The sequence below is a fragment of the Pantherophis guttatus genome, chromosome 13 (genome assembly GCF_059756535.1).
Source record: "Pantherophis guttatus breed Tessera chromosome 13, ASM5975653v1, whole genome shotgun sequence".
In the NCBI taxonomy this organism is placed as follows: Eukaryota; Metazoa; Chordata; class Lepidosauria; order Squamata; family Colubridae; genus Pantherophis; species Pantherophis guttatus.
Window position 1 is genome coordinate 5102344 of NC_142075.1, and position 12873 is coordinate 5115216.

At 42.7% G+C, this 12873-nt stretch overlaps 1 protein-coding gene across 4 annotated transcripts in view; it reads left to right on the forward strand.

Moving 5' to 3' along the window:
* MEGF11 (multiple EGF like domains 11) overlaps positions 1–12873 on the forward strand; it is a 726402-nt gene that overhangs the window by 216027 nt on the left and 497502 nt on the right. The gene's annotated exons all lie outside the window — the stretch shown is intronic.

Consider the following 12873-nt stretch of genomic DNA (forward strand, 5'->3'; position numbering starts at 1 on the left):
TCATATGATAATGATGATGATGATGATGAAGAAGAAACATGTAACAGTGATACCCACTGTCATCGGGGCACTTGGTACCATGTCCAAGAATTTTATAAGATACATCAGCAAATTGCAGCTTCCTGCAATAACACCAGCGGAATTGCAAAAAACTGCGCTACTCGGAACATCGTACATCTTAAGAAGGTACTTGGTTGATACCTAGGACGCTGGCAGCAGCCCGTATCAACCATTAGCACCAGTCAGTGGTATTTGTGATGCATTTTTGAATGTTCAGTTGACTGAGTTTCATATTTAATGAATAAAGATGATAATAATAATAATAATAATACAGCCCGTATCCACTATCAGCGCCAGTCAATGGTATTTATGATGCATTTTTAAATGTTCAGTTGACTGAGTTTCATGTTTAATGAATAAAAGAAGTAATAGTAATAATAATAATAATAATAATAATAATAATAATAATAATAATAGTAATAATGATGATGATGAAACATGTAACAGTGATACCCATTGTCATCGGTGCACTTGGTATTATGTCCAAGAATTTTATAAGATACATCAGCAAATTGCAGCTTCCTACAATGACACCAGCGGAACTGCAAAAAACTGCGCTACTCGGAACATCGTACATCTTAAGAAGGTACTTGGTTGATCCCTAGGAGGCTGGCAGCAACCCGCATCAACCATTAGCACCAGTCAATGGTATCTGTGATGCATTTTTGAATGTTCAGTTGACTTGAGTTTCATATTTAATGAATAAAGATAATAATAATAATAATAATAAGTAGTAGTAGTAGTAGTAGTAGTAGTAGTAGTAGTAGTGTTTTGATGCTGCCCAATAACATTATAGGAGGAGAGCTGGGTTAGTCCTCAGTTAGCCAATCAGGAATCTAGCAACACCATTTCCAATTTTCACCAAATCTGTCTGCATGTCTTTTTGTCTGTCTGTCTGTCTAATCTATCTTTATCTAATCATCTATCTATCTATCTATCTATCATCTATCCCTATCTAATCTATTTATCATCTATCTCCATTTCTCCCTCCGTCCCTCCCTCCCTCCAATTTCTACAGCTGCCTATTTCAATAAATGGTTCTGGGCATCTTACAATTCAAAAAATATATACCACAATTAAAACAATAAGAAATATTGTAAAACAATTTTAAAAATCCCCAATAAGTATACACAGCGGCGAAGATATTTGACAAGAAAGCCAGGCAAGGGGCCCATTCAGTACCCATTCAGGCCTGGGAACACAGCCAGGTTTTTAAAGCTTTACGAAAGACTAAGAGGGTTGGGGTCATTCTGCTCTCCTGAGGGGGGTGGGGGGGAGGGATATTCCCCAGAGGAGGGGCTACTGCAGAATAAAGCAGAGTTGAAAGTGCAATGAAAGTCTTTTAGTCCTGCTCAAGCAGGAGAACATCTTACCATTTCAGATAAGTGACTGTCTAGTCCAGTGGTAGCGAACCTATGGCATGCGGGCCAGAGGTGGCACTCAGAGGTGGCCTCTCTATGGGCACGTGCGCTGTCGCCTCAGCCCAGCTCCATCGCGTTTCTCCCACAAGGGGGAAAGAGGAAGAGAGAGAGGGAGGGGAAGAGACAGAGAGAAAGGGGGGGAGGGAAAGAGAGAGAGAAAGAAAGAGAGAGGGAGGGAAAGAGAGAAAGAGAAAGAGATAGGGGGAAAGAGAGAGAGGGAGGGAAAGAGACAGAGAGAAAGAGAGGGGGGAGGGAAAGAGAGAGAAAGAAAGAGAGAGGGAGGGGAAGAGACAGAGAGAAAGAGAGGGGGGAGGGAAAGAGAGAGGGAGGGAAAGAGAGAAATGATAATTGTTGCTAAACGTAATATTTCAAAAGCAGAAAAAAAATGAAGGGGCATAAAAATGCATTTATCACGTTTTTCTTAGAACAATTAGCTGAACTCTGCCTTGCTTATCGTTATTTTAGGTAGTAAAACCTCATTATTCAGGTTAAATTGTTGGCACTTTGCGATAAATAAGTGGGTTTTGGGTTGCAGTTTGGGCACACGGTCTCTAAAAGGTTTGCCATCACGGCTCTATACATTCTGCCTGTGCAGTTTCTTCAGAAATAAATTTTATTCAAAGCAAAAGCTTTCAAAAAGGTGGTATCTGACTTTTGACTTATTTTATTTTTTTGCCTGAGAGCAACAGGCATCTATGGCTGATCTACGGTCAATCCAAATAAAATATTTTAGGGTGAAATATTTTAACATTCATCGATATAAAATGAAAAGTGGTCATTTGTGAAAACAGACGTTGAAAACATAACAACAGACCTGAGTAAAAACAGGAGGAGCCGTAATAATGGCGGTTGAGCCAGAGAAAACTTATAAAGTCGCAACTGCAGTTGTAAAGAAAAACCCAGTTGCCTTTTGAAAAAGCATCTTTGAGACAACTGTAATCTGCCTGACTGAGAATTTCCACAGAGAGGTTGGGGGCAGAACATGGAGAAAAACTATGTGGTCACTAAGAGTCAACACCCGCTACTTCTCAAATGCTTATTTATTTATTTATTTATTTATTTATTTATTTATTTATTTATTTATTTATTTATTTATTTATTTATTTATTTATTTATTTATTTATTTATTTATTTATTTATTTATTTATTTATTTATTTATCAGTTTGATTTATATGCCGCCCTTCTCCGGAGACTCCGGGCGGCTTACAATGCGTTAAGCAATAGCCTTCATACTTTTGTACATACCTGCTTAGTAGGGCTCTTGGACCCCCCAAGTGGTGTTCTTTTTTATACAAAGTCAGCTTATTGCCCCCAGAATCCGGGTCCTCATTTTACCTACCTTGAAAGGATGGAAGGCTGAGTCAACCTTGAGCCTGGTGAGATTTGAACAGCTGGTGTTACTTTAACAGTGCATTAGTCTGCTGCGCCACCAAGGCTTAGGTGAAACTCCAGTGCCATCAGATGCAGATCCTGATAGCCTGGAACCTGCTCCTCATTGGGCTCAATGTAAGCTGATCTGGAGTGATGCGCTCTGATTCAGGGGGCCACGAGGGCACAGATAAACCCCCAAGTGGCTTCAAGAGCTCTCAGAGAGAGTACTAACGACCAGATGACTGCAAAGAAATATCCCACACCAGTGGTGGGTTTCAAAACTTTTTACTACCGGTTCTGTGGGTGTGGCTTGGTGGGCGTGGCATGGCTTGGTGGGCGTGGCTTGGTGGGCGTGGCAGGGGAAGGTTACTGCAAAATCCCCATTTCCTCCCAATCAGCTGGGACTTGGGAGGCAGAGAATAGATGGGGGCGGGGCCAGTCAGAATTTTTACTACCGGTTCTCCAAACTACTCAGAATTTCTGCTACCGGTTCTCCAGAACTGGTCAGAACCTGCTGAAACCCACCTCTGTTCCACACCCCACCCCCATCCTGTCAGAACTAATCCTTCCATCATCCCCATCATCCTGCCAGAACTGACGAAGCTTTTTGGATGAGAAGCGAAACGGAAAAAACAGTCCAGTTGCTTTTTTTTAGAAAAAGCACCTTTGAGGAAACGCTGGAAGTCTCGCCCCCCCCCCCCACTTTGGTTGAACCAAGGAGGAATTATTTGGGACTTTCACACTGCACATTTAGATTGTTTCAGGGAGTTGTTTGTTCCTGCCACTCAGTTGACGATGTCCCATTTCTGATACACCTGCACCATTGATTTCAAAGCTATCTTGTACAACTGGGAGTTGATTTCCATATTTTTGGGCCTCGCTTGAAGTAACGAGCAGAAGGTTTGCAACCCCGGGGTTCATCAAGTGTTACGGAGGGAACCTTCTGTAAATAGCACATTAAAATGTGGTTTGAAAATTGCTTTTCAAAGAATTAATAGTTAGTTCTGCTGCTGCAATTCCCAAGCCTGTTTTCCTGATAAGGGATGATAGATGTCTTACGCCCGAAACGTTTCGCTTAAGTGTAGCAAAGTCAGTCGGACAAGGGTTGCACGCTTGAGTTATGTGGCTAATTATACAGCTAACTACATGCAGACAGTCATTTAAAATTCTCTGGGTTGCCTACTCCTGTGACTCTCTCTTGTTGCTTCTTAACGGCACGGTCTTAAATCTTCAGGCTTCAGATAAATTAATAAATAAAAGATTTAAGCCCCTACGATTTTTGCAAATGAAGTTTCTAAAACTGTGCAATTGTACGCAGTGGAATTCTACTCTGAAATTATGAGGCAGCCGCCCTCTCTTGGGTCTGACTTGAGGAAATATGACTGTCACACCTTTAAAAAAAAAAATAATCTCCATCTTTTGAGTTAAAGTCGATCCCTAGTGATGTCATGGCAGCAGTATGGAATTTTTTTTTTTTGTAAAAAAAAAAAATTCTACTTCCCAACTTAATCTGCTGTACATGATCCTGGGATTTCCTTAAAGTCTTCTCAATGAGGGTTATCTAAAACAGGGGTCTCCAACCTTGGCAACTTTAAGACTTGTGGACTTCAACTCCCAGAATTCCTCAGCCAGTTTTGTCTTAAAGTTGCCAAGGTTGGAGACCCCTGATGTAAAATGACCTTGCTTATTAGCTCCTTAGCCCAGATGCTTCTTACTGGGAGAAGCTAAACTAAAGGAAATGCAATGGTTAATTTAGCGTTAGGTTGGCATGTGTAGTCAATCCTTTCTTGTGGTCTATTAAAACATGACTTAGCTTGTTGTGTGAATATGATTTATTATGTGCCATTGAGTTGATTTTTTCCTCCTAATGACTGCATAGAGTATCTGTCCTTAATCTTGTTAACCTATCCTCCAAAGCACCAGAAGGCAGGACAAGAAACAACGGGTGGAAACTAATCAAGGAGAGAAGCAATCTAGAAGTAAGGAGAAATCTCTTGAGAGTGAGAACAATTAACTAATGAAATGGCTTGCCTCCCAGAAGTTGTGGGTGCTCCATCACTGGAGGATTTTAAGAAGAGACTGGACAGCCACTTGTCTGGAATGGTGTGGGGTCTTTTGCTTGAGCTGGAGGCTGAACTAGAGGATGTATTGAGTCAAGCACAATAGAACTGGAAGGGACCTTAGGGGTCTTCAACACCCATGCAAGCAGGAGAGCCTATACCGTTTCAGATAAATGACTGTCCAGTCTCTTCTTAAAAACCCCCAGTGATGGAGCGCCCACGATTTTGGAAAGCAAGCAGTTCCACTGGTTAATTGTCCTCACTGTTAGGAAGCTTCTCCTTAATTCCAGGTTGATTCTCTCCTTGGTTAGTTTCCACTAGGGGTGAAATCCAGCAGGTTCTGACAGGTTCTGGAGAACCGGTAGCAGAAATTTTGAGTCGTTCGGAGAACCAGCAAATGCCATCTCTGGCTGCCCCCAGAGTGGGGAGGGAATGGAGATTTTGCAATATCCTTCCTCTGGAGTGGGGTGGGAATGGAGATTTTACAGTATCCTTCCTTTGCCATGCCCACCAAGCCACGCCCACCAAGCCACCAAGCCACGCCCATGCCCACCAAGCCACACCCACAGAACCGGTAGTAAAAAAAGTTGGATTTCACCATTGGTTTCCACCCATTGCTTCTTGTCCTGTCCTCTGGTGCTTTGGAGAATAATTTGACCCCCACTTCTTTGGGGCAGCCCCTCAAATACTAGAACTTGCTGTGGTGCCACCTCTAGTCCTTCTTTTTTCTAGACTAAAATCCTGTCTTGTCCACTTCTCTTGATTCCACTTCCGGGCTCTGCCTCTTCTTCTCCTACAGCTAGAGGGAAATGAGGAAGTGACTTGGGTTCTTCAACAGAAGCCAAAGGAGCAAAGAAAGAAGGAACACATTACCTTAAAAAGAAAGCAACTGCACTTCCTTCCGTCTAGAAACAGCAGCTTCCACGAGGAGGAGGAGATGCGTTTGAAGCTGCAGTTTGCTTTTCAGAGAACATTTTCCATTGGCACTAATGAACATTTCCCAATTAGTCCAAATAGCTTCAGAGAGTATTGTTTAGGGCGGGATGTCATTTGTCGCTTCTTCAAATACAATCTTAGACATGTTACTTAGGTGGAAAAAAAACCCTGAATATCACATCTGTTTTATCCTGCAAGCTACTTTCCACAGAAGCCTTCCAGATATGTAGGACCCATTCCCATAATACTATGTTTCCCCAAAAATAAGACCCTGTCTTATATTTTTTTTGAATCCTGAAATAAGCGCTTGGCCTTATTGCCATGTGCTCAAAAGCCCGATTGGGCTTATTATCAGGGGATGTCTTATTTTGGGGGAAACAGGGTACTCAGGCTGAAGTTAATGGGAGTTAAAGTCCACACCCCTGGAGAGCATCTCTGGTGTAGTGTTTCTCAACTTTGGCAACTTGAAGAGTTGGGCTGTCCCAAAGAAGAGGGAGTCAAGCTATTCTCCAAAGCACCTGAGGGTAGAACAAGAAGCAATGGGTGGAAACTAATCAAGGAGAGAAGCAACTTAGAACTAAGGAGAAATTTCCTGACAGTGAGAACAATTAATCAGTGGAACCACTTGCCTCCAGAAGTTGTGAATGCCCCAACACTGGAAGTTTTTAAGAAGAAATTGGACAACCATTTGTCTGAAGTGGTGTAGGGTTTCCTGCCTAAGCAGGGGGTTGGACTAGAAGACCTCCAAGGTCCCTTCCAACTCTGTTATTCTATTCTATTCTATTCTATTCTATTCTATTCTATTCTATTCTATTCTATTCTATTCTATTCTATTCTATTCTATTCTATTCTATTCTATTAAGTGTGGACTTCAGCTCTCAGATCTGTGGAGGTTCTCAGTCATCTAGGTTATGGTTGCCTTAAAGGTGCTTTTTTCTTCAAAAGGCAACAGGATTTTTTTTTCCCTTGAGGAAGAAGAAGAAAATATTTTGCTTCTCATTCAAGGAGCTTCATCAGTTCCTTGGATGTTGGGGGTGGGGTGTTGGAAGGATAGGTACTAGTGACAGTTGAAGCTGGATGATAGGGGAGAAGGAAGGATAGGTTCTGATAGTTTGGGGGGTGAGGGGTGATGGAAGGATGTTTTTTTGCAGTCATCTGGTTATTAGTACTCTCTCTGAGAGCTCTTGAAGCCATTTGAAGGTTTATTTGTGCACTCGGCGTCATCTGAATCAGGGTGCAAATAGGACTGGAACCTTCTTGGAACTGCTGAATGGACTGTATTGTAGGCAGGAGATAGGAGGTGTCCTATTCCTCCCCCTTTGTTGAGGAAGGGGTGTTCAATCCTAATATAGATGGATTCATCTATATTAGATGATTCATCTATTCCCCCTTTCCAACCAATCGTCTTTTCTATCCAAAATGTGGACTTTGCTGTCTATATTTTGGATAGAGAAGAGAGACATCCAACTCTCAGGATTCCCCAACCAGCATGCTTTTGCTCTAGACAACAGTTCTTCTGCACTTTTCCAGGAAGGAGCTGGATTTCATGCCAGAAAAATCGATAAAGGAGTTATGGGTTGGAATCATCTGACCTTGTAAAGCTATTTTGTTGGGTGCCAACGAGTTAATAGTGTGCGGTGAGGGAAGTCCAAATCTCAAGGAGCGCATAATGATCAAAAGCCCCTCGCATAAAAGAGGCTTTGTTAAAAAGTCATAGATTAAAGGCTAATTGGACCTCCTTCTATTAATTGTAGCTTCACTTTCTTGCAAATTTTCTGAAACAGCTTTCTAATCAAGCGTGACACATTTGGAATCGCAAGGAGCATGTTTTTAAATCTCTATTAGCAGCATTCGCTCCTGACCTTAATGGAATGGAGACTCAACTCCTTTTCGCTTCTGATTCTCATTCCTTGATAGCCCTTTATGCTTTTTCTTTCGATCTTTTTTTCTTCTCCCTTCCTCTCTCTCTCTCTTCCTGCGCACCTGCACTCCTAGCAAGCTAATCCAGATTCGATCAGTTACGACTTTAGCAAATTGGCGTGCGGTTGCGATTGTTTCAAGCTTCTTCTGGATTTCCTCCCTAACGCAGGGGTGGTGGTATGTGGAATGAGAATTTTTGCGGTCCAATCTCTGCCTTGAAAATCTACGTTGGTGCCCTCAGCCCCCCCCCCATCTAAAATTTTGCAGTCATTGAATTTTTTAAAAGTGTGTCTTCATTAGCAGCTCTCCTGCCTCGCGCAATACGTCATGGCTAAATCAAAAATTTCATTTTGCTTTCAGAACTTTGTGTCTTAGCAAGAGTCCCGATCTGACCAGTTTTTTCCTCTGTTCCCTATCTGTGCATTTCTTCCTTTCTCCTCCTTCTCTCCCCGGCGTAGACCTTCCTCTTGCCCCCTCCATGCTAGCTGATTGCCCACTGCCAGCACCCCCATTCTCGCTCCCACCGTCTCATTCCCCTTTCCTTGCTGGGTAATTTTTCAGCCCCGTCTTGCAAGCCAAGGAGGACGAACGGATTCCTCCTGGGACAGCGTCCTGCATTATGGATGAGTGTTTTTCCCTCTCTTGCAGGGAGAACATCAATCTTATTTTACCCACGGACGTGATGGATGGGCGTTGGGGGTCAGAGACAGAGGGAGTTCAGTGAATTGAAATCCTTTGGCAAGCGAGCCACGAAAAACTGGACACCAGGAGTGGTGGAAGCCCAGGCAGGACCCCTCCCCCACCCCCTTTGCAAGGCCCCAAGTAATCACTTGGCATGGAAGAGCAGGCCTGTCACCTGCACCACGGAGGCAAAAAAATCTTGGCTCCCTATTGCGTTATTCCAGTGCGTCTATCGGAGAAAAATCAATATCGAAATTATTTCAAAGTGGGCAAGCGCTTGGATGTCATTTCCCTTGATTAATAAAATTCATTAACCGGTGTTAATGCAAGCATCCAGTGGAAGCCGTCGTGACATCATATACAATATCATCCAAACGGTAGGATGATATCATTATATACGGTGGCATCGGGGCCCTTCACCCCTTGTGGGAGTATTGTAAATCGAACTGATGGGAAAAAAAGACTGGAAAGTGCTTTTTTTCAAAAGACAACTGGACTTCCTTTGTTTTTGCTTGAAGACGTTTTGCTTCTCATCCAAGAAGCTTCTTCGGTTCTGACTGAATGGTGGAGGTTGGAAGGATTTATTTATTTATTTATTTATTTATTTATTTATTTATTTATTTATTTATTTATTTATTTATTTATTTATTTATTTATAAAATTTATATGCCGCCCTATCTCCGAAGACTCAGGGCGGCTCACAACAATAAAAGAATCAGTTAAAATTATAAAATACATAATGTATGTATATAAGTTATATTTATATTGCATCTGGTCATTAGCGCTTTTTCCGGCAACCAGATATAAATTCCAAGGAATATAAATCCTTCCATTCTCCATCATCCAGTCAGAACCGAAGAAGCTTCTTGAAGGAGAAGTGAAATGTCTTCAAGGAAAAATAAAGCAAGTCCAGTTGCCTTTTGAATAAAAGCACCTTTGGTAAAGAGGTTAAATAGGTTAGAGACACCAATGCAGAAAAGTTATTAATTTTGAAATTTTGATATGTTTGTTTTTGGTTGTTTATATTTTTTGGTTTGTGTGTGTGTGTGTGTGTGTGTTTTCTTGCTTTTTTTGTGTATTATGTTTCTTTTTGTACTGTGTATTTTAATCTTTGGAAATTTAATAAATATTATTTAAAAAGAAAAAAACCTTTGGGACAACCAGGACCAGGATGACGGAGAATCTCCATAGACCAGAGTTTCTCAACCTTGGAAGCTTGAAGATGGGTGGACTTCAACAACTCCACCCATCTTCAAGCTACCAAGGTTGAAAAACACTGCCATAGACCCTTAATTATCAGGGTTTCCTAACCTCAGCAACTTTAAGATGCGTGAGACTTCAACTTCAAATTTAAATAAACTGAAACTGAAAACTCACAGAATTCCCCAACTGTGTGGACTTCAACTCTCAGACTTTCCAAGCAGATTACAGATTAACAGAGTTGGAAGGGTCATCTAGTCCAACCCCAGCCCCCATCCCACCCAAGCAGGAGACACTACACCATTTCTGACAGATGGCAGTCCGTTCTCTTCTTGAAAGCCTCCAGTGATGAAGCTCCCACAACTTCTGTTCCATGGGTTGATTGTTCTCAGTGTCAGAAAATTTCTCCTTATTTCCAGGTTGAATCTCTCCTTGTTCAGTTTCCATCCATTATTTCTTGTGTGCAGTGGTGAAATCCAAATTTTTTTACTACTGGTTCTGTGGGCGTGGCTTGGTGGGCGTGGCAGAGGAAGGATACTGCAAAATCCCCATTTGGCTTTATTAAGATTAGCCTGTTGATAAAAAGAGTGCATAAAAAGTAAAAAAAACCAAACCAGACTGTTCTTCCTCCCCCAATCTCTCTATGTGTCCCTTTCTCTCCCTCCCTCCCCCTCTGTCTCTCTCTCTCCCTCCCTCCCTCCCTCTCTGTTTCTGTCTCTCTCCCTCCCTCTCCCTCCCTCCCTGTTTGTCTCTTTCCCTTCCTCCCTCTGTCTCTGTCTCTCTGTCTCTTTCCCTCTGTCCCTCTCTGTCTGTTTCTCTGTCCCTCCCTCTCTCCCTGTCTCTTTGTCTCTCCCTCCCTCTGTCTCTCTCTCGTTCCCTCTCTCCCTCCCCCTCTCTCTCCCTCCCCCTCCCTCCCTCTATGTCTCTCTCTCCCTTTCTCTGTCTCTGTCTCCCTCCCTCCTTGTCGCTGTCTGTCTCTCCCTCCCTCCCACCCTCCATCTCTCTCTCTCTCTCTCTCCCCCTCCCTCCTCCCTCTCCCCCCTCTCTCCCCCTCCCTCCCTCGCTCCCCTCCTCCGCTCTCTTCCTCTCCTTTTAAAATTAGACTAGATTAGAAGATTAGAGCCTGGGGTAGCTTTTTGATTTTCTTTCCTTGATGCTTTAAAAAAAAAAAACCTTGAAGGTCTGAGCAAAGACACTAATTGAAGATCTTTCTTCTTCTTTCTTCTTCTTCTTTTTTTTTAATAATAATAAAAAACAGGAGCAAAGGAGTTTCCAATTTATTAAATGGATCTCTTTTTGTGCCTGGGGCCAAGTCTTCATTCAGGCTGTCCTTTTAAATCTTTGTACTTGTAAGAAGCACAAGGCAGCTCCAGGGCAGGAGAAGTGGGGTTTGGATAGGATGCCAGGGGTGGCAGAGATCCATCTGCTGTAAAAAAAAGAAGAAGAAGAAGTAGGTAAAAGACCTAGAAATAGATCTGTGGCTATTTCAGCAAAAAGATGGGGTTCTATGAAAGAGGGAAAGGACCAGAACGGGCTGAGTGAGAATATTTTATTTTGTTTATTAGAATCAGAATCAGAATAGAGCTGGAAGGGACCTTGGAGGTCTTCTAGTCCAGCCCCCTGCTCAAGCAGGAGAATCCTATGCCATTTCAGACAAAGTGACTGTCCAGTCTTTTCTTAAAAGCCTCCAGTGGTGGAGCATCCACAATTTCTGAAGGCAACTTCTGTTCCACTGGTTAATTATCCTCACGGTTAGGAAGTTTCTCCTTAATTCTAGATTGCTTCTCTCCTTGATGAGTTTCCATCCCTTGTTTCTTGTCCTGCCTTCTGGTGCTTTGGAGAATAAATTGACCCCCTCTTCTTTGTGGCAGCCCCTCAAATACCCTGGAATATTGCTCTCATGTCTCCCCTAGTCCTTTTTTTCTCTAAGACTAAGCAAACCTGAATCTTGCAACCGTTCTTCATATGTTTTAGTCTCCAGGCCTTTAATCAAGGATTAATTTATTAGATTTTTTTTATCCTGCTTTCATTATTTTTATAAATAACTCAGGGCAGCAAACATACTTAAAGTGGGACTGCAGTGAGGAAGAAACTCAGCTCTTTGTCACGCTCACACATGCACACACCACAAGGGTTTGAAGAAGGGGTGAAATCTACTTACCTTCCTTACCGGTTTGGAAGTGCATGCACTGCGCGCATCATGTGCGCACACAGACCTTCTGCCCATGCAAAAAACCTGTGCATGCGCAAAACCTCCTGCGCATGTGCAGAAGGTAAAAAAACACATTACTTTCTGGTTAAAACCAGGAATTAATAACACCCAGGCAGGTGAGCAGAGCTTTGCTCTGCCATCGCTACCGGATCACCGAACCAACAGCCAAGATCGCTACCGAACTAGGCGATCCAGTCCGATCCGGGGAGCATTTCACCCCTGGTTTGAAGTCTTTGTTAAGGCTTCACCAGCCCCAAGTAGTATTCCCAAGGATTTCCCATACAGGGACCAGAGCAAGAACCAATGAATTTTTCCAAGTCAGGAAAAACACAGAGCTAGTCCAGCAAAGACAAGTCCATGATCCAAAACACAAATCCCATTTGCCAAAATCCAATTCTGAGGTCCACAAGGCAGATCCAAACTCTAGAAACAGAGTGAAGGAGAGATTCTAAGGCAAGGTACACGGTGGCTGAACAAATACACAATCCAAAATGGAAGAATTACTCTGCTCTGCATGCAGAGATAAATAGCTGATGGCCAGCCCAACTTATTATAAGCTTCCTGCTCATGAGTAGCCTCGCTGACTTCCTCCGTTGAGCCTCTCAGGTCAGGTCCTAATGAAAAGAAGGACCATGATAGCACTTTCCCAATATTTGAGGAGCTCCTACAAAGATGAGGGGGTCAATCTATTTTCCAAAGCACCAAAAGGCAAGGCAAGAAACAATGGATGTAAATCAAGGAAAGAAGCAACCTAGAACTCAGGAGAAATTTCCTAATGGTGAGAGCAATTAACTAATGAAATAGCTTGCCTTCAAAAGTTGTGGGTGCTCCATCACAGGAGGCTTTCAAAAAGAGGTTGGACAGCTATTTGTCTGAAATGATATAGAGTCTCCTGCTCGAACAGAGAGTGGGACTGGAAGACCTTGAAGGTCGCTTCCAATTCTATTATTCTATGTTATATCAGCCCTGCACATCCTAAGACCCTGCTCATCAGTTGCAGCTGCACTCCTT